The 19708-nt window shown below is 44.7% G+C and overlaps 1 long non-coding RNA gene across 1 annotated transcript; it reads left to right on the forward strand.

The window, feature by feature from the left end:
• Positions 1–10864: 10864 nt before the first annotated feature.
• LOC123490771 lies at positions 10865–15706 on the forward strand. The gene is made up of 3 exons (XR_006661041.1): positions 10865–11001; positions 14480–14521; positions 15628–15706. It is a non-coding gene; the product is annotated as an uncharacterized LOC123490771 (long non-coding RNA).
• Positions 15707–19708: the final 4002 nt, after the last annotated feature.

Here is a 19708-nt window from a genome sequence, read left to right on the forward strand (position 1 = left end):
TCCATAGTCTATTACAGATCGGATCAATGCAACATACATGATTTTTGCAATGAGGAACGCCCAGCCCCCCACTCCTTCCCCATCAGACAGCTCATTCATTTAGCACCTTCTTACACTTTCCCACCACTCTCTCAATGTGTTCTGCCCAGGTCAGTCTAATATCAAAGTATACCCCAAGGAACCTGAAGGCCCCCACCCCTCCAAAGTTTCCCATATAACCTCAAGCATACCTCATCTCCCACCTTCCTCCTGTTAAAGAACACTGTTTGGAGTTTTCCCTACAGAGAACCTGAATCCCCACATTAATGCCCACCGCTCTACACTCATCAATTGCTTCCTGTACCTTCCTGACTATGTATGGCACATTTCTTCCCCTCTTCCATAAGGCACCATCATCTGCAAATAACGACCTCCCTATATCCCGGGCTGTTCCTGAGAGTAAACAACATTGATCATGATCGAGAAACAACAGAGGACTAGATCCACGCTCCCCTGCGGTGTACCATTATCTACCAATTAGCTGCCTGATCAAAGACTTCCCCACCCTCACCTGGATAGACCTTCCAATATAGCAAGTCCTTTATCCAGTTATACATTCTCCTCCTACCCCCCAGCATAAGTATCAAGCTTGATTAACAACCCTCCTTCCACATCATATCATACGCCTTCTCCACATCCAAAAAGACAGCTACAACAGTTTCCTTGTTCACCTGAGCCTTCCTGACCTCTGCTTCTAAGCAGAGCACTGGATCCATAGTTCCCCCTACCCTTCCTGAACCCACTCTGATGTGGCGATACTAGCCCTCTGCTCTCCAGGAAGTAAGTTAGCCTCTCCGTAATCATCGTTCCATAATCTTACATACATGTGATGTTAAAGCTATTGGCCGACAGCTTGATAACTCGTTGGACCCTTCCCGGGCTTCCGGATTAGTACCACTACTGCCTCCTTCCAACTGCCTGGTAGTTTCCCCTCCTCCCACACTCTGTTGTACAACACCAATACCTTATCCAGTGCTCTCATCACTAAGATGAGCCGACATAACATAGCACACCTCACATCTTTCCCAGGTGAAGTTAACCCACCTTACCTATTGCTCTTTTTCACCTCTGCCCTGTTAAATGGTGCACTCAACGCATCATTTACATCCTCCCTCCTTTCCAGCACTCCAGGATGCTCCTCTCTAGTGTTCTCTCTCCCCCTCTGCCTCCTCTGACAGATTTGCGGAGCTATGCACTTCGGACAAATGCTTTGCACTTGGACAAATGCTTTCTCCTCATCTGTTACCGCCACATCCTCTACACTCGTCAACACTGGATAATCCCACTCCCTTCTCATCCCACTCATCCTCTGTAATCATCCCCCCACACTTATCTCCACAGGTGTCGCTTCCTTCCAGATGGTCACAGAACCGATGCTGCCAACAGACCTCTTTGCCTGATGGATAGTTCTCTCACCATTTGGCCTGGGCTTCACCTATACTGAATCAGATGTTTGGAAGTTATGCGTCCTTTTCAGTACTCTAAATGCCCTGTTCCTACTCCTCACCATTGCCCCACATTCCTCCCGTCCACCATGGGACTCCTTTCTCCTCCTCCTCCTCCCTGAACTCCTAGGTATAGCCTCAGTAGCTGCCCCCACTAACGCTGTTCTCACCCAGTTATTCATACTACTTCTACATCCCTCTCATATCACCCTCCTCCCGCACACTCCACTGGCTTCCAGTTGAGGCTCGCATCTACTACAAGACCATGGTGCTTGCCCACGGAGCTGTGAGGAACGGCACCTCCTTACCTTCAGGCTCTGATCAGACCCTACACCCAAACGAGGGGACTGACCATCCACCTCTGGCCTGCTAGCCCCCTACCTCTACGGAAGCTTACAGTTCCCGCTCAGCCAGTCAAAGCTATTCGCTGCTCTGCTCTCTAATAGTGGAACAAGCTCCCCATGACCGCCAGGACAGCGGAGTCTACCTGACCACCTTCCGGAGACACTTGAAACCCTATCTCTTTAAGGAATACCTGGAATAGTATAAAAGTACTAAAATGACTAAATTTTTTCAATTTAAAAGTAATCCTTCTACCCCCTCCCCCACCCCCCAAAAAAAAGTGGTTGTCCCACTGGCTATCATAAGTTGAATGCGTACCAATTTGTAAGTCGCTCTGGATAAGACCGTCTGCTAAATGACGTAAATGTAAATATCCACCCGAGCCATCACCTGCTCACTCAGCTCCTGAAACAGATCCCACTTTGCCCTTCCAAACACCCACCTGCCTACTCCATCCACTTGATTACCTCCTCCTCCCTCCGGCCTACTGTACACATACAATGGGGTAATGATCACTCCCTACTGTCGACTCCTCCCATACCTCCCACTCCACATATTCCTGCCATCGCACTAGATACCAGAGTGAGGTCCAAGGCAGACTCTTTCCCTGTGGCTACATCAATCCTGGTCCCTCGCCATCATTCAGGCACCCCAGATTTTTATTTTCTATCAAATTGAACACCCCCAAGCGTGTTGTGGGTGTTCAAATCCCCACACCACATTACCTTACTTCTTTCCTGGCCCTCCACCCTCTCCAGCACTTCCATTTCCAATTCCTGACACGGATAATAGTAATTCACTACCACTAGCACCCCTCCTCTCATCCATCCTCCACCACCACATACTCCTGTTCAATACCTTGCCTATCATCTTGTAGGGAATTCCTTGCTTTATGAAGGTGGCACACCCCCTCCCCCTCTCATATCTTGGTCCCCTACGAACTACTATTTCATATCCCTGTATGATAAACTCCACATTCGGTTTGAGCCATGTTTCCTGCACAGATCACATCAGGCTTAGCTATCATATCAACAATGAACTGCTTGAATTCCTGCCCATTAGCCAACAGGCTTCGAGCATTCCATTGTAGTACTACCACAATAACTAAGATCCAGTAATACATGACTCCACCATCGGCTGATTGAGGTCATCTCGAACCTCTTCCCATGTCAACCCTGTCATACTCAAATGTATCCCAGCAGCTTTCACTTTTAGTTTAATCCTCTCCGTTTTAGACTCTACTTTATCAGTGCTATTGATAGCTCCTGCTATGAACGTCTACCAGCTTTCTCTTTTCTATGTATACCATTATCGCTGCCCACCTGCCCCGTAATCCCGGTCTAGTATGCCCTACCCATCTCTCCCTTGAACCTGTATCTCCCTGGACCTGGACCACCCTCACTGTCTCAGCATATGACACCCTTCTCTCCTGGACCACCCTCACTGCCTCAGCACTTATGACACCCCTTCTCTCCGCTCTCACTTGTTGCACCTCCACTGCCTTCTTCATAGCCTCACACCACTATGATGCCACACTATGAGCACCCCCACAGTTGCAGCACTTTGGTTGTACACCATCTCCCACACTTCCCATACTCATGCTCTCCTCCACACCTGGCACATCTCTTTTTCTCTTTACAGACTGTTGCCATATGCCCAAACCTCTGGCATTTATAACATCTTAAAGGCTTCGGTATATAAGCCCTCACATAACTAACTCATATATCCTATTGTTACCTTATTTGGCAGTACCGGTCCTTAAATGTAACAGAATAGACGTTCTATCTACCCCTTGTTGCCTTGCAATCTGTGTACATTCACTAGAACACCTTGTGATGTCACGAGAGGCTACACAGCTTTCAGCCGGGATTGCTCAAGTAGTGCAAGGAGACCAGGTTCAAACCAAAACAAGGATTTTATTAAGGTCTTGGGAAACTAACGAAAGTATACACACAATTCTGTTCTCTGGTAGCTCTTTAGGTTGAACAGTTCAGGGATGTCTCTTCCACATCCAAAATCATAACTCTCCCTCGCTCAAATAACTTTTCCCCAGTCTTACTGTATTCCACGTTGCAGCTAGTGGCCAACCCAGCAAAACGTCCTTCCAAATGTCCCCACGTATTTCCACAGGTCCGCATATCTCCAAAGGTGAGTATTTCCCAAAGGTAAGTATCTCCAAATCCTTATATTCCCTCATGGATGGACGTGCAGCATCTTGTCCTCCAGAGAGCCCAGCTTGGAGACTGTGTCTCTTCACTTCCCACTCCCTTCAGCTCATCAGCTCCTCTATTTGTTTCAGCTGGCGTGGGAAGATTGGCCATAGAGGGGTGGAGTTCCCGACCATACCAGCAGATGGAGCCATAGCTGTCTGGGTTTGCAGCCACCTCAGGGGATGTAACGTCCCTCCAGGACACAGCCTCTCGTGACATCCCACATCCCCTCCTCGGGACCGACGTCCTCGTCGGGGTAAAAGGCATGTCGAAGAAGGCATCACGCCGAGAGGCGTCCGCATTGCCGTGGTGCTTGCCAGACTGCTCTCTCTTCAACTCTCCTCCAACTCTAGGACCAGGGACTCCGCCTCCTGTTGTCTCTTTTCCTTGAGTTTCTTACTGAACATCAGCCTTGGTTTTAGCGAGAGTTTAGCTTCTGTTGAGCAGCTTTCAGTTCCTTCTCTCTCTCTGCCTCCGCATTCTTCATCTTGTTCTCCAACACCTTGTACTTCTCCTCTGCCCTCTTCTGGTACCTCCTTACTACTGCGCAGGGTCTCCTCACACTCTCTCGATGGTCCTGCGCAGCCTCTCCAGCTCCTCCTGTTGCTTAGGAAGGAGCTCTGTTGGAGTTAGCCTGGAGGATATCTAACTCTTCTGCTCTTCATGTCTAACTGTTGCTTTAACAAACGAGTACCTCTCAGCGGGGTCCCCTTCCAGACCAGACAGTTCTTTGTCCAGATTCTGTAGCTCCGTCTCTGTGTCGGTCTGGGCACCTGCCATCCCTATCAGAGCCCGGGCGGGAGTGAGTAATTCGGAGGATTGCACCGGGCCTTCCCCCAGGATGAGTCTTGCCTCTCCGTTTTCCGAGGTACTCGGGTTATCCTCTCCTGAGACTCTCTCCAGAGTGGGTAAAAGGCTGGGCAGTCTCGTCCAATTAGGACAGGGACGGGGAGGGAATCAACCACCCCCGCCGTCGTGTGTATGGTTCCCCGTGGTGCTGGTCATTGTAAGTTCAGTAATGGGGTATTCTCTGGTGTCCCCATGGACACAGGAAACTGGGAGGACTTTCCCCGGGGGTCAGACACGTTGGGCCCACCAAATCCTTACGCACCAGGGGTGGCCCGGCTACCAGAATCCAGTAAGGCCTCCACATCATGGTGATTCACAGTTACCGGGCAGGTGGGGTAGTCGATCTGGGCCGCCATCTACGACTCCCAAGAGCGAGGCAAAACGGTGTGTGGGTGCTGAGCTGGAGGACTCGCAGTAGGCATAGGTTCATCGGCTGGTTTCCCACACTGCCAGGAGAAATGTCCCATCTCCCCCACACCGGTAACACTGTCGAGTTTCCCCCTCCTGGTGTACTCTTCTTGACCCGCCTGGTTTCTGGCTCCCCCCTGGAGCCGGGATAAGTCCTGGCGTGGCTGGGTTAGGAGACCTTGGGGTCCTTTGGACGGGTTCTTCCCATTTGTGGTGGGGCCGCCCTCTGGGGTCTTTTTCGGGAAGCATTCAGCATCTCCGCTGTGGCCTGGTACTTTTCCACAGCTTCCACGGTCAGATCAGCCGTGGTCAAGGCCTGTTGACTGATGAACCGTTTTGCCTCATAAGGCAGAAGCGCGTAGGTAACGATCCACCACAACGGCCTCCACCACCGCCACTGCTGTATTCCTCTGCGGATCCAGCCATTTCCTTGCGATTCGGACAAGTTCATGCATCTGCGCCCGAGGAGGTTGGTCTGGTTGGAAGGTCCAACTGTGAAAGCGCTGGGCCATACCAAACTTTGTGAGTCCATATCTGCTGAGAATCTCAGACTTCAGGGCATCATAGTCAGTAACCTGGTCAGGGCCCAGGTCCCGGACAGCATTCAGCGATTCCCGGTTAGAAAGGGGGCTAACAGACCAACCCACTGTTGCTTGGGCCAGGCTTCCCTAGTGGCCGTGGCCTCAAATGCATGCAGGTATGCCTCAATGTCATCGGTAGCTCCCATCTTAGATATAAAGTCACTTGCCTTTATTGGGCGGGTATTTTGGACCACCCTCTGTCTCTGCAACTGCAACTCCTCTGCCTTCAGACGGTTGGCTTTCTTTGCTCCTCCAAGAGAGCCACGTTTGCTTGCATCTGGGCTTGCTGGCCAGCAACAAGGGCTTTCAATATGTCCTCCATTTCAGTCGGTGGGAGCCTAAGGCCAACTTGGAAAACTGGGTGATCAAACCCTTCGGTATCCTCCTCTGACATGCACTATTAAGCTTGAGCGTGCCCGTATTCTCCACCATCTGTGATGTCACGAGAGGCTACACAGCTTTCAGCGGGATTGCTCAAGTAGTGCAAGGAGACCAGGTTCAACCAAAACAAGGATTTTATTAAAGGTCTTGGGAAACTAACGAAAGTATAACACAATTCTGTTCTCTGGTGGCTCTTTAAGGGTTAACAGTTCAGGGATGTCTCTTCCACATCCAAAATCATAACTCTCCCTCGCTCAAATAACTTTTCCCCAGTCTTACTGTATTCCACGTTGCAGCTAGTGGCCAACCCAGCAAAACGTCCTTCCAAATGTCCCACACGTATTTCCACAGGTGCATATATCCCAAAGGTGAGTATTTCCCAAAGGTAAGTATCTCCAAATCCTTATATTCCTCATGGAAGTGGACGTGCAGCACTCTTGTCCTCCAGAGAGCCCAGCTTGGAGACTGTGTCTCTTCACTTCCCACTACCTTCAGCTCATCAGCTCCTCATTTGTTTCAGCTGCGTGGGAATATTGGCCATAGAGGGGTGGAGTTCCCGACCATACCAGCAGATGGAGCCATAGCTGTCTGGGTTTGCAGCCACCTCAGGGGGATGTAACGTCCCTCCAGGACACAGCCTCTCGTGACATCACAACCTCCTCTCAAATGTTCCCTTACCTCTTTAGTGCTAACACTCACAGGCACTCCTGTTATCACCCCTTTACTCCACTGCTTCCCTGCTTGATCAGTCCAGCTGCTCGACTCACCTTACACTTCCCTATTTGCTTCACTCCGATAGCTTTCCCCTCTGTGCCATGTCCTTACAGCACACCAACAATCTCCCATCTCTTAACACTTTAGCATTAACAACTTCCCCCAATCAACTCTTTTATCACATCCGTCAACCTTATCGGACTCATCGCCCTCAACTCCCCCTTCCTCCCTAAACTTCATAATCACTTTATGCTCCTCCCACCTCCATGTTCCTCTCGTGTCTTATCTTGCCCTTCCTCTGAACTTTCTACCTCCAAACTTCCGCTAGCGTTAGAAGCTAGGTTGCGCTCCTCAAACTTCATTTTCTGCCTCCTCTCTGCCTCTGTCGACCTCTCGCTCCCCTTCATTCCCCTACTCCCTTTCTCTCACGCTTTATTTTTTCTCTTTCTTACTCTCTCCTTTATTTGTACCACTATGTTCCATACTTGCTTCACTTTCCTCTCCATCACGATCTCCTACCATCTCTGACCCATTCACAGCACGGCCGTGACGTAACCTCCGCCACACCGAGTAAAGTTTGTTTGTTTTTCAACGATTTCAAAATCCCTCTCCTGGCGGCTCGTCCAATCCACCCTTCTAGTCAACACAAAAGCTTCTCCCACATCCCTGCCACCCCAACAATTGCAACAAAAACGAAAGTTAACTTATTACGTTACCCATAATGCACTTTAGTGTTTTAAAGCTATACCCCTACTTTACCAAAACCAGGTACTGGCTAAACAAGCACTTAGTAGTGGGGATGTTGATGTTGTAGTTTCAATGAGCAAGGCATAGGGGGAAAAGCCTGAAATGGATAGTGATGGTGCAGAGATGGCAGGAGCAGTGGAATAGAGATAATAAGGGAAGGCATTTATTTCAAGTACAGAGGAAAGTCGGGGAGGGGAGGACGGCAGGAAGGGACAGAAGAGAGGAGGCTATTTTTACAAGATTAAGGGTGAGACACAGCCAGTTGAACAAGACCTTAAATGTGATAGGAAAGCATCCAACAAAGTGTGATTATTGCCAGGAAACAGAGACCGTGGAGCATGTATTGCTACAGCGTGGGCAGTATCAGAGGGAACGAGAGAGGATGAGATCTAGTATGAGGGAGAAGGGGATAGATGAAATTAGTTTGAAGAGTATATTGAGTAGAACGTCATTAGATATAGTCTCAAATATTTTGTTATCTTTTTTATGAGCAACGGGGCTGGCAGATAGATTTAGTTTCTCCATGTCGCTGGCCCACACTCAGTACAGCAGGTGGCGGTAACGCACCATAATGTTGGATGCCAACCGCGAAAACCCCCAAGAAGAAGAAGAAGCACCAACAGCAGGGTCTCATTCCAAATGGTGCCCTGAGTAGCCTACAAATATTTTCTCACAAACAGGAAGGAACATTAACATTAAAAATAAAAACAAGAATGATAAAAATTACCACAAGGCACAACCTCAATGTCACAATTTCAACAAATAAACCACTACAATCAATCGAAAGAACTGCAATCGTCAATAAATTAATTAAATACCTGAGTCCTAAACTGCTCTAGCGGCACCAGGGAATCAAGATGAAAGGAATTGTGTAGGTTATTCAACAATGGGGGGCACTAAAAGGAGGATTTACCTAAATTGGTAGAGACCAGAGGGACCTCAAGAGTTAACCAATCTGCAAGCGGGTTTGGTAGCTCATTCTTTATTTGTTAGCAAGGAAGTTAGGTAAATTGAAGCTTTGTAGTAGAGCTTTGTAAACAAAATGGGAATAATGATGGGACTTTAATGAGAGACCAGCCAATCTTTGATACAGGATGCAGTGGTGAGTATTAAAACTGTCCCCTGTGATAAAGCGAAGGGCGCTATGGTAGACGGCATCCAAAGGTTTAAGAGTAGTGTCTGCTGCATTCTGGTAAAAGGTGTCATCACCATAGTCAAGAGGAAAGTTGACTGTACAATCTGCTTCCTGCTATTTAGGGAGAGGCTAAATATATGTATTAAAAATAAGCCCATTTTAAATCTTAGCTTTTAACTAGCTTATCCATGTTTTTTAAAACATGAAGTCTTTGTCAATCCAAATGCCCAGATATTTATAGGCGGGAACCCGATCGATGGGAGAACCATCCAATGAATAAATATGTAGTTCATCTGATATTTTTTTCGAGAATTAGAGAACAACATATTTTTATTCTTGCCCACTTCAAGTACACGTTTGAAACCAACCAGGGCTTTCTGTAAGGCAACAAAGTCACATTGCAGCTCTAACATAGTCGGGTCAACAGTTGGGTCAATGGCATACATAACAATGTTGTCAGCATACAGATGAATATTACACGTTTTAACAGATAGACCAATATTATTTATATAAATAGTAAAGAGAACAGGTCCCATACTTCCGACCCTTGCCGTACACCTTTTGTAATATCCAGGAAACTTGACCCCATCAGAAATCATCGTTGAGTCCTATCTGACAGATAATTCTCAAACCACTTGCAAGAAGCCTGATCTAGGCCTATTTCAGTCAACCTTTGAATGAGAGTGTTTTGGTCATTTGTGCATAATGTTTTGAAAAGCCATTTACCAAAGGGCTAAATTAAAAGTGACGAAGATGATGATGGATGAAGATGATTACTGTTGTCAATAATAATAATAATAATTAGCTAATTAGCTAAAATAATAATAATAAGTATGATTATTATTATTAAATAGTGGTCCATACATGAGCATGTCTCTGAAGTTGCCGGTCACAGGCTGGCGATTTTGTGACTCTATCGCATGGAGCTTCCTTGACCTACGGTTCCCTGAAGGAGTAGCAGTTGACGAGTAGCAGTTGACGTTTATTGTCAGGAGTCTTGTCCTGGAGGCAGAACTGAATGATTTCCCCTAGGCCAGCTGCAAAGTCAAAATTGGCTATATTGTAAAAATTTATGAAAACAAAAATTAGCTTTTTGGTCTTAATTTAAGGTTAGGGTTAGGCATTATGGTTAGCAGTGTGGTTAAGGTTAGGTTAAAGGTTAGGGTTAGGTTTAACACACAGGAGGTTGGTGGCACCTTAATTGGGGAGGACGGGCTCATGGTAATGGCTGGAGCGAAATGGTATCAAATACATCAAACACAACCATGTGTTTGATGCCATTCCATTTACTCCGTTGTAGCCATTATTATGAGCCGTCCTCTCCTCAGCAGCCTCCACTGGTTTAATATCAGATTTTCTGACTTTGTGGCTGTGCCAGCAAGTGACCACTGTGCAGAGCTGCCACCAGAACAATATTCATGACGAAAAACGCTAACCTGCGAAGAAGTACAGAACGCGAACGTGCGCTGGGAGAGGAGCACGTGTGTTCGAAGAGTGAGACTGCAGTAGTTGATGGCAAATGAACTACCCGAACTCAACAGCGGTATTAGGGGAAGCAAGCAGGGCAAAATGGGCTTGGATGCGGGTGAACTAACGTGAACGTAATCTGGGGTTGATAGGGGGTCTTTGCGCGCTGCGCAGGAGGTTGAACATTGGTGATAGTTTAATAAAGAATAGAAGAATCCTCGGTTTAGGTCTTTACTCTAAAATCCATCGAAACTGTGTGCGCAAAGGAAGGAATGTCAAGAGACAGAATGACGGCTGTACGAGGTGCCCATGCACATAATGGGAACTCTGCTGGATCAAAGGAGAATGGACAAAACGCACCGAGCCATGTTCACACCGACCCCAATACCAACGTAGTTCCACACGCAGACATCGGCAATGGCACGTCTGGGTCGTCTGCGGTGACCTAACCCAGACGCATGGATTCATTTTTACAAAGACATTCGTGCTCCATTTTCCCCATATATGTTTTGGGATATTTTGAATTCAGTTTTAGTTGGCTTCTAATAGGGCTTGTGATATTCTTCTGGTGGAGGAGAAACACAGGAAGCAAGAACACCCGAATGTACAGAGCCTTGGCCTTCTTTGAACAAGAGGAGAGAACTGTCCAACAAAGTCTGACAACTTCTGATTTGCCATCATGGGTAAGATGAAGATGCCTTTATAAAGGCGCCTTTGGGATACTGTAATTGTGCATTCAATATTCTCACAATCCCACTATTAAATTAGTCACTCTGTGGATTATTATATGACTACTACATTTGATATAATCAAATGTAGTAGTCATATAATTAAGTGTTTTTCTATTACCCAAATAAGCCTATATGGTATGCTACAGCACGTGACTCATCATTTTTTAGTTTCTTAGAAAAACCATCACCTGATCAGAAGACAGAACAGTGTTGACCTGTAAAGCTCTGATCAAGCAGCTGTCCCCAGCAGTGACATTAGATTAAGCCCCCTCTAAATACAGCATGGCACAATGGTAAACGGACACCAGGGTGGAAGGGACACATGTCCGAGCCCCAGAGGAACCCTGTTATTTTAAGATACATTGCCCTGCCACTGTTGTGGTAACTAACAACACTTTGCATGCATTATTATGCCTGAAAGATGCACCCAATCTAACCTCGCATATTGTTAGCCTGGTTCCAGATCTGTTTATGCTGTCATTGGCATGACAATGAGTGATCAAGGACCACTCTGATGGCATAAACAGACTGGATGGCATAAACAGACTGGAACTCAGTCTAGCAGATTTAGGGCCATAGGATAAACCCTACAATAATGCCATCTGAGTGGTCCTTGTCACCAAATTGCCATCAAGTTGAAGACTAGGCATATACTACCTAGGCATATACTTGATGACAAGAGAATATGATTTATAATTGATATGCTTCTTGAGATCTGTTGCACAGCAAGTGTCTAACTAGGACAGTCTTTAGTTTTTGTCTGTCTCTTCTGCCCTTTCAGCTGCCAAGGTGACTACTAATTTGGTTAAGAGGAAAAACATGGGGTTACACGACCAATTTTCACCCTATTTTTATCCTAAATGTTTGGCATTGTCACACTGTGTCATGCCTTGTGGCTTCGTTTTCCAAGTCACAATTTTCCAAAGGGCTCTGTAAAAATAGTCCTTGTGGGTACTTCAGCACCTTTTAATGTGTATAGAAGCCTGCTGGAGGTAGTGTGATGAACTAGCTCGGAAGGTCTCTCGAAATATGATTTAATTTAGAAGTAAATTAAATGTCTGCCTCAGAGCTGCTCCACACAAGGAGCTGCCAGCAGCATCGATTCAGTGAGTCAGTATATTACAGTTTTCTCATCAGAGTTCACTAGTCACTACTGTGCTGTGCTGTGCTAAACTGTGCCTAGCAGTGCTGAGCTGGACTGGCTGCACTGTGTTGTGCCCTGTTGTTGGCAGGCTGCCATAGGCACGCCTCAGGCACTGAAGGAGAGACTGACCGCTGGTGCTCAGCTGCCTCAGTCTGGACAGTCCCAGCTGGTCACTCAGACTGAGATGCTGAAACTTGTGTATGATTGTTTTGTGTGTATGATTGTGTGGATTCGTTTTTGTGATTAACGTGTATATTAAGTGCTTTTTATTGTATAGAAATGTATATATTTTTATTTACAGGGCTCATCTGTAAAAGAGACCTTGGTCTCAGCGTGACTTCCCTGTCAAAAGAAAGGTTAAATAAAAAATTAAACGTGACACTTGGGTTGTGTTTCTGAAGAGGAGGAGGAGCAGGAGGAGGAGGAGGAGAAGGAGGTATCTGAAACAAGGAGCTATACAAAAGCTTCCTGTCCTCTGGGAGACACATTCACTCAGACATAGTTGTTCTTCCACCTCACTGAAATACACCTATTCCCTATATAATGACCAGGGTCAATAGGATGATCTCATAGACATGAAGGTACAGTAATAGTTGCCCACCTCCTTGTCAAGATAGTAGAATGTGTTCTAATCCTGCTCTTTTGATTGGAATTGAACTCCACAGTCCACAATCTCCACATTTGCATCTGTGTTTACCTGCATCCAGTGCCCCTTAGTTTCAGTGTATATACTGTACCTTTGAGTGAGTGGAAAGGAAAGAATAGATCATGTAACACAGCAGTGTAACACCTGATCTAAAAATGTTTTCCTAGAGATTTCTCCTAGAGATAAGCAGCAGAACAGAACAGGAATAAATATGCTGTTCTCTCATACATAAATAGTGAGTGCTCCTGACTGCTCCTGTTTGTTTGGGAAATAAATCTGCTGTGAGTCATAGACCGCTGCTTAATACTGCCTACACTATAGTAAGATCCTGCTGTTTATTCAGTCTCCTATGAGACACAAGCACCAACCATCTCAAGGTAGCTACTGTCCGGGAAAACAAGTAAATACTTTCCCTGAGACACTTAAAGGGGTAGGATACATTGATATCCACTCTAATGGAGTTGTATACATGCAGGTGTGTAATGTTATTCAGTACATGCAAGTTGCTTCCATAATGCTTCCAATACATTTCCATAGTTGTATAACAGCATCTTTATTCAATTCACTTAAATGGACAGTACTGGATTTTAAATTACATCTCAATTTCTGTTGTGAGGCATGATGCACATCTAGCCTCTTGACACTTACACAGTAATTTGATATCACTCATAATTTATTATCTGAGTAAATGATGTATCTGCAAGGCTCTATCCCCTGCCTGCTATTTTGTGAATTGGTTGCTTTACAGTATGTGTCAGGTTAATGGAAAGCCTGTCAATTTGAGTTCTCCTGATTGCATAACAGCGGCACTTGTGGCTGGTAAAAAAACTAGGCCTGAATCTGTCAAACCCAGCCGTAGTTTATCTCCCTACTTCCCATTCCTCTCACTTTCTGAGCCTACGCTCCTCTATGCTGTCACACTAATGCTGGATCAGCGCTTTTCTCACCAGCATTAGCATTGGCATTACTGCCCCCTGTAGCTGTCGCATGCAATGTTGTTGCCACGGCTACACCTCTAGTGCCACCTCTCCCAAAGGGATAACACATGACAGCACACTTCCTCTGTGTTGTTCTGAAAGGCTCCGGGCTGTGTGGCAGCCTCTATAGAAACGTTTTGCTTTTAGACTATAATGATTGTAGGTCTTGAAAGCTGGTGTATGTGGTGTGTGTGTGTGTATGTGTGTGCGTGCGTGCACGTGTAGGTACAGATGTGGGCTGTGTGGGCAGTATGTATGCTCAGGGCTCTCCCCCTGATGCACAGCACATACTGTGTGCAGTATTCAGTGGATAGCTCCAGCTACAGTACTGTTATGTCTTTATAATAGCCAGGAGGGGTTCAGGCAGACTGCAGAGCTGTGTCCCAAATGGCACCCTATTCCCTACATAGTACACTACTTGTGACAAGAGCCCTATGGGCCCTGGTCAAAATTGGTGCACTATATGAATAGGTTGCCATTTGGGACGCAACCCAGGCTGCAGCCAGACTGCTGCTGAACCAAGGCAGAATATCCACCAGCTATTTAAGTTAAAATAACAATGCAACAATGTGGTTGTTAAGATGGAATCAGTATGAGTAGTGGTACTTGAAAATGAGCAAATAAAACAGTGTTTGAGCATGTATCTTATTTTCTTCCTTTTAGGTCAACTTCCCGGATGTAGAAAGAGTAGAGTGGCTGAACAAGGTAAAATAACACCAAAAAAACGAACTGTCAGATGTTCCACTTCTATTTTGATGAAGACCTACTTTTTCCTGCTGGGTTTTGCGGTGTAGATACCGCTGGAACAGTATCTGTACTGTAGCCCCTCCCTCACTGCAGCGCTGTAAATATAGATATATTGGGATGTACTGTACCCTGCCGTATGTTGAACCACACAGCTGCTCTATTTTTGCAGTGTACTCTATGCATAAATCAGGAAGTCAATCAGATTTAATAGTCTCTTAAAAGGGCAATCTGCAGTCAAACAGGGTGGTCACCTTGCCACTGTTTTTGGTAAACAGCTGAGGGAAAGGTCTGGAGAAATGTAAACAATCTCAAATTCATAGACAGAGCTATCGATAGAAGGACTGACCATCCATGAGATACAAATAATAGTTTTAACCATGTTTTGAGGCTATACAGTGTTTGTTTACACGTACATTGTTTACAAACAATGGAATAAAGCAAACTTTTATATTTTGGGTTCTGATGGGGAACGACAGTTGAGCTAAGCTCATGAGGCATTTATAAGTTATATTCTTCAAGGAATCTTCAAGGTTATATAATATATCTATAATTTAAAAGTCCAAAAATAGATGTAGCAACTGCAGATTGCCACTTTAAGCCTTAAGCCGTTCCATAAGGTAATGACCTGAAACCTAAGTTTAAAATATTTATTGTGTACACATTATTAACGAAATAAAACACGTGACGATTAAAATGTCATAGATGAGTTGAGTTTCTCCAGTATTGTGAATTATGGAACTGATGAGCTAATTGAAATGCCTTCGCATCACTTTTAGAATATTGCTGGGCCTGTTTTCACAAAGAGTCTCAGAGAATGAGTGCTAATCTAGGAACAGGTCCCTCCTGTCTTATTTCATTATGATGGAAAGGCAAAACTGATCCTATATCAACGCTCCTACTCTGAGACACATTTTGAATATGTGCCCTGATATTGAATAATTAATTCAGTGAATTCAGCTCCTTCACTCTGCTTCCTACATTTTCTGTGATTACTTATTGGATGATGGTCAGAATGTGGGCCGGTGCCAACTCACTGATCCGTTCTCCTCCCTGTGGCCCTGCAGACTGTGAGACAGATGTGGCCGTATATTTGCCAGTTCATAGAGAAGCTGTTCCACGAGACTATCGAACCGGCCGTGAAGGAGCCAACTCCCACCTCAGCACCTTCTGTTTCATGCAAGATTGACATGGGGACAAGGTGAGCATCAAGACTTATCAGCAGGAGTCTCTACCTAACCCTGCCTCATACTTACTGTTTATGAGATGTTTTACACTATTCAACTCACAGCTGAACTTTTGTTATTGGAGGGCAAAAGGGCAGTGGCTTTAGCATCCTAGATCCCTATCTATTCACGTGCCTGTGGTGGATGGGTGTCTCCTAAATAGTTTCCAGAAAGGGTCACAGAGTAGTGGCGAAGTTCATGCTGGGTAAAACACAAGTGGGGGGTCTGAGGCCTAGTGGTGATGTAATTTGTCTTGTGTTTGTGTTTTAGCCTTTGAGGATTAACGGGGTCAAGGTTTCACAGAGAATGTGGACAAGCGTCAGATCATCATGGACCTCAGATCAGGTGACCTGACTATCTCTATTTTGGACTGATTTTAGCCTTTGGCTTGTCATAGAATGTACTGTGTGTAGTAGTCATGTGATTGTATTATTTATTATTAAATAACACCTACTGTACATGAACACATTCAAGTGATTTTTGATGATGCTGATAATTGTGTTTTTTCAGTTTCGTTTGGAAATACTGAAATTGATGTGGACGTCAAAAGATACTACTGCAAAGCTGGTATTAAAGCATACAGGTAATGTATACATTCTATTTCATAGGAATGTAAAATCGTTTTTGTTTTAGTTTTTTAACAAATACACTTCACTTGCAGTCGAAATGGACTATAAAACTCTAATGGTTGATTTGATTGTCGTTTTTGTCACTAAAACCCTGTTCAGAAGAGTGGAGGATAGTAAATCCAAATAAATGTTGTGAATGCATATTAAAGTTGCTTTATGATGCCCACTTGCTCAGTTAGTTTTTGATTGCAATGACTTGCAAGCAACATACCATGTGATCAGTGACCTTGTGTGTGGGAGAGAATAGAGGGTAGAACAATACAAGTGTTAATAAATTATGTCACTGGCCATTGCATAGCAGCAGTGAAACATAGCTGACAGGAAAAGCAATCAATCTGTCTCCTTAGAGACAAAGAGCTGTAATATTGTCAGTAAGGAGGGTCCTATTATAGACCCAACCTGGACTCGGGTAGACATAATATAGTGAAAGTAAATCCGAAACACTCCAATTAGTGTTGCGCTTGCAACGTCAGGGTTGTGGGCTCAATTCCCACAGGGGACCAGTACGGAAAAATATGAAAATGTATGCACTCACTACTTACTGTAAGTTGCTCTGGATAAGAGCGTCTGCTAAATGACTTAAATGTAAAATGGATTATGTTCCATTTCGTATGGTATGTATTAATTTGTGGATGTCCATCATCCATTTTTCAATTCGTATGATATGTTCGCATTGCAATTCAAACAATATGTAATTTGCAAAACATATATTTACAAATTCCATCTATGGCAAAGATACTTATGTTTCCCCCTTTCATCTGTGTCTGGTGTTAGCTAGTTACTGGCTAGCTAGGTGTTCAGCCAGCATGGAACAAAAGCGGGGGAAGGGTTGTTCAAAACTCTTACGAGTTGTCAAGTCAACACATCCATCAGTGCTGCTGTGAACCGGATCACAAGAGACATGCTAAAACGGAAGATAAAAATAAAAAAAAAAATGTATATCATTGATGCAATTTCATTGTTGTTTGAGTTGCTTTGTGTATCACCAATTTGCTTGAGATGATTTTACTGCAACACAACACTTGTCTTTGAGAGATATAATTAGCTCGAGTATTTGTTTGCATGTTGAGGATAACATAGAGCAGTTATGTTATGTTGGCCTGATAATAATGACAGTAAAGGGGCCATCTTTGTAATGTCCAGGCCTCCACTCTGGAATGTTCCGATAGAGCTTATTAGGTGGGTCAAGGGCCTGCAGAGTGTTAGTTCCATGATACTGAAAGCTACCTTAACCTTGTGTCTTGTGTGTGATTCTGTTTTATCACTGCGAGCGAGTGTACTTTTAATCTTAATGCCTCTTTTGTGTTTCACAGCTCCATGGAGTGTTGAGAGTAGTCATGGAGCCATTGCTAGGTGACATGCCCCTTGTCGGAGCTCTGTCCCTGTTCTTCCTGAAAAAAACCTGAAAAGTTCTAGCCCTTGTATACACTTGACACACACTTCCTCTTTCTATCATTTGGATTTCAGGCCAAAGTTGCATTGTCAGCTGCTTGCAGGACAGTTGTTTGACAATGGGTATTTATCACTGTCTTCCTTCCTCTAGTGCTGAGCCTCCAGGCCTCTGTACTGCCTAAACATTTGGCCGATTTAAGTCAGATACGAGTCCCCAGGTGGCGGAGACACTGGAGCCTTAAATAGACACAGATCAGGCTAGTCCTACTTTGGTGGGTTTCTTATCGACTGCCTACACCAGCCTCAGTGCAGACAGCAGAGAGGGGAAGCAGGAAGAGAGTGTGTAGTGGCTAGACTGTAAATCACAGTGTTGTTACATGGTGCTGTGGAGGCAGACCAGACAAACTCTGGAAGCAGCAACTCCCTGTTTCTGTAGCCTTGGGCATGCTATATCTCTGTTATCTGTCATCCAAAAATGGGAAAACAGAAGCTATGACATTTATGGAAGAAAGGTTGAGGTAAAGGATAAAAAAGGATTGCAAAGATCATAAGTAACCTCTCTTTTTATTTATGTAGGAGACAGACTATATAAAATATTCTCCAGAATGCATCACAGGTGAAGGGGACAACCCTTCATTCTCCTCCCTTAAATGGTTCGATCTTGACTGCCAAATAAAATAAAAACATTCTGACACAACTAGTGGATAGGAGGAGACCATATTAAGTGAAGCCCTTATCACGTGCTGTGTTGCCCAGAACTGGATGGAAAACAGCCTTAGGAAGGCTACGCAAGGGATCAGGAAATGCACAGCCTGCAAAAGTCCTGTGTATGCGTCTCTTAAGGTTAAGGTTGGAGAAGAAGCTCTAATTGCCCCACCATGCACTCCAAAAATGCTGGAATGGAATCCAGCACTAGGTAAATAGTGAGAACAACACATTAAGTTATTTTGGATCCAGCCAGTTGGGTCACTTAGTTGGGTGGTTTTCTTTAGAAGACTGAAAGTTAAGTAGAGCACTGACACTTTGTAGCCCAACTTAATGAGTTCCCCACTTTGGTATAATCAAAAATATATATATCTTTGTGCATTTCTATTAAAGCCTGTAATGTGAAATAACGTAGTGAACAGGAATGACATTTACTCTCAAGGGCTGTCTAAAATGAACTATCTGAAAGCCATGCCCCCAATAGGCCATACCTCTAAAATAACCTATGGACCACATTAAAAAGACCCAACTGCTGGGTCATCCCAGCATGAAAGTGAATAAAATAAAATACAATTGTATTTGTCATTTTAGCCGTAAACAACAAGTGTAGACTAATTAGTGTAATGCTTACTTATGGGCCCCTTCCCAGCAATGCAGAGATACATTATTTTTTTGTAATAGAAAAATAATAACAGGAATAAATACACAATAGTCATGATAACAGCTATATACCTAGGGAGTACCAGTACTGAGTTGATTTGCAGTCTGAGGTAATTGAAATTGAAATATGTACATATATGTAGAAATTTAAAGTGTCTAGACAACAGGATAGATAATAAACAATAACAGCAGCGTGATGAGTCAACATAGTTTGTGCAAAAAAGGTCAATGCAGATAGTCCAGGTAGCTATTTGGTTAACTATTTAGCAGTCTTATGGCTTGGGGGGTAGAAGCTGTTCAAAGGTCCTGTTAGTTTCCAGACTTGGTGCATCGGTGCGGCAAACTGTGCGGTAGCAGAAAACAGTCTATGACTTGTTTTAGGGCCTTTCTCTGACACCGCCTGAGTATAGAGGTACTGGATTGCAAGGAGCTCGGCCCCAGTGATGTACTGGGCCGTACAAACCTTTGTGGATTTGAGGCCAGTAAGAATCTTTTCAGCCTCCTAAGGGGAAGAGGTCTTTCGTGCCTTCTTCATG

Source organism: Coregonus clupeaformis, unplaced genomic scaffold (genome assembly GCF_020615455.1).
Source record: "Coregonus clupeaformis isolate EN_2021a unplaced genomic scaffold, ASM2061545v1 scaf4734, whole genome shotgun sequence".
Classification (NCBI taxonomy): Eukaryota; Metazoa; Chordata; class Actinopteri; order Salmoniformes; family Salmonidae; genus Coregonus; species Coregonus clupeaformis.